Source organism: Vigna radiata, chromosome 6 (assembly GCF_000741045.1).
Source record: "Vigna radiata var. radiata cultivar VC1973A chromosome 6, Vradiata_ver6, whole genome shotgun sequence".
In the NCBI taxonomy this organism is placed as follows: domain Eukaryota; kingdom Viridiplantae; phylum Streptophyta; class Magnoliopsida; order Fabales; family Fabaceae; genus Vigna; species Vigna radiata.
This window is the reverse complement of record NC_028356.1, coordinates 36,435,026-36,438,427: the sequence shown is the minus strand read 5'-3', so window position 1 is coordinate 36,438,427 and position 3,402 is coordinate 36,435,026.

The window sequence follows — 3,402 nt, the reverse complement described above, 5'->3', positions numbered from 1 at the left end:
TACTTCCCTGTTATACTTTTCACACTATTTCTATTTCTATATATATATATATATATATATATATATATATATATATATATGTATACATACATATGTATGTACATGTATGTATGTATATATATAAATAAAAATAAGATCCGTTTTAAACTCTACATCTATAACTACAAACAATGTAAAGTCTTATCTCTTATTTTACCTTTGTTGTTAAGCTAACAAACATATAAGTTTGAGTTAACCAACCAATTAATTCATCTAACTTCTTACTCATTCCAACATCTATGAATAAGACTTTATTTACATTTTATCCATTCCATCATATAATAATGAAGTACAACATATAATTTATGTTTATAACTGTTAACAATGTAAAGTGTAATTGGTTTTTTCAATATGAGATCAAAATAAACTCAATTGTCAATGTAAGACCCGAAAAATATGTAACTTAAAAATTAAACGCTTGGGTATGATGAAAGTAGATGAGTCTAGCTAGAAGCGAGAATTTTATGAGAGGGATAGTCTTACAAATGAGGCAATAGACAAATGAAAGTATTAACGATAAGATGAGCTATTAGATTATAGGCCCTTAGATGCAACAATAGACATGTGAACACATTAGACGATGTGAGTAACAAGCATTAGAAGCTAAAGGACTCCTTAGAGTAGACGTTGAAGAGCAACAACATATCAAAAAATACAAACAATTGTTATGGCAAAATGTTATCAGCTCAAAGAACATGCACTCATGGTAGACGCTACATAGCGGTTCTCATTAGACAAGGCCTTATACCCTCCTTAGTTTAGTGAGCCTATCAAACTACTCATTACCAATTAAACTTTGAGTTGTGCACTAAATCAGGCTTGCCATAATGTAAATGTAACATGTTGCGTATAATGAGTCAAGAGTGATGTGTCATGTGCACTTCCTGGGAATCCACCTACTTCTTCTTATTGAGCAACATTCTCCTAATAAATAACATACTCTTGTTGCTCTTCAGTAACATAACATCAACATCAGCTTCTTGAGACTGTCTTCTACGAGTTGATGTTGTAGGTGTTCTCCTCTTACCTTGTGATGAACTCTCACCACAATAGGTAGATTCACCTATTGTTTTAGCTATATTTGTGAACCAAAATATATAAAATTACAAAATTAAAAAAATAACAACAAAATATAACAAAATTTTTTTAAAAAAAATAAAATTCGTAAAATATCTAGAAAATTCAAATAACAAAAAGAATTAGAAAAATGTAAACAAATTTTGAATGTTGGCAAATGATTAAAAGACTTTGGAAATACGACATAAGCTTAACTGGCATTCGAAATTCATTTAATCCATCGCTGACATTCAAAATCTGTCGAGGCCTTAACCAACATTTGAAATTCAGTTAAGGCTTCGTCAACTTTCAGAAGCTAGTTAAGGTCTCGTTGAATAATTTGTTGAGGTCTTAACCAACTTTCGAAAGCCGACTAAGCTTAACCGGATTTTGAATGTCCGTTAAGGCCTCCTAGTGCTCGCGTTCCACATCAAACAAAACAAAAATTTTATTCACTACACTTAGTTTATTGTACCAGATTTAATCAAAGAATTGTGTTTAATTGTCTTATATTTTCCCGTTCTTCCTAATTATGCTTAATTTGACCAAAAATTCTAATTTTAATTAATTTGAATTTTCTGAGCTAATTATTTGCATTATTAATTGTAGGGAAAATTTTGGGAATATAATTTGAGACATTTGGAGGTTAAATGCAGTGTTGTCACCACCTGCTTGCAATTTATTTGCCTTACACACTGATTTTATTGCAACAAAAATATTGAGTATGAGTTGAATTATTTTGGGCTTGTTAAAAAAGGATGCAACATGTTGAATGTGGGGGTGCACACGAAAAGGCAGCAACTTCCATCTCCACACGGTCCAACAGTGATTGGAGCAAGGCACGTGAGGGCTTAAAAACCCGTGGAGTTGAATTGAACAAGGGAGGCTGGTTCATTGGGCTGTGTATTACGGCATGCTTGGTTTTAAAAATATGAATAAAAGCAACACAAAGGTCCACATCAACTCACGTCCAGTGGTGCAGGGCTAGATGCCATGGCTTAAGATTAAAATTTCCTAGCATCACATTTATTTGCCTTGAAGAAGGCACATGCACTAATTTTGAAGGCCAACACACACCCTGCAACAAGTTANGCTTAAGATTAAAATTTCCTAGCATCACATTTATTTGCCTTGAAGAAGGCACATGCACTAATTTTGAAGGCCAACACACACCCTGCAACAAGTTATGGAGCACGTGGCAGCAATTAAAACAGCAGCAGCGCCTGGTCCAGCACCTGCTCTCCACATTGTTTTTGACGCTGGCAGCAGCAACACTTTGGAGAAATTCGGTCCAGAGTTTTGGAGTCCACCAAGTCACGGCCCAAAAGGAAAAGGAAGGCAACAAGCTAATTTCATTAAAAAATGGAGGTGCGACAGTAGCTCTATGCTGCATTCATCATGGTCCATGGGTTAGCATATCACTTGCAGCTTTTCACGGCCCATGCATATTTATTTTGAACGTCCAACATTTAAAGAAAGGCAGCAGCCCTCACTGAATCATGGTGCAGCAGCTACTAGAAGAAAAAGGCTCATGGGCCATGATAACTCACGGCTTCATTCGACAACCAACTCCTCATTCACGGTCCACTAAGCTTGGCAGCAAGGTTCCAGCATAATGGAAGAAGGCTGTTACGGTGCTTCATCCAGGGAGCACATGAAGGACAACACATCACGGCCCATAGCAGCACCAAAGCCACACAACCAGCTACCACACAAAATACATTTGAAGCAGCCCAACTTCTTCAACACGCCCCAGCTTCAAATTGTCCAGCAAGGAGACGTTATCTTGATCACATACACGGCCACGACAGCGGATGTGTCACGGCCTACAAGCTGCAGCTGCCACCAAATAGAGAAAGAAGCACATGAAGCAAATGATTCACCCTTCATTTTAAAAATCAAGCTAACGTCATAGGAGCCCACACGGTCCAGACTTGCACCAGCTCTCTGAATCAAAATTGCAGCAGCCCACACCTCCATGCACAAAAACAGCAACACGTTCATTCATCTTCACGACCTGCACCATTCAAATTTAAATGAATCCACACAGCAGCATGGAAGCAGGCTTCACGGCCCAAGCTGGAAGCCTTCACACTTTGCACATCTAGACTTATCATCATCCAATCTGCATCACGGTCCAATAAAAATTGAGGTGTTTGCTTAAAAATTTCTGGAGGTGCGGCAGCACACACCTAGCACTATGTAAAGGTCTAGCATTGCATGAAGCAGGGTTTTTCCACCTAGGACGGAGAGACCTATATATGGGAGGTCATTCACTCTATAGTAGGTGCGCTGTCACGTAGGGCA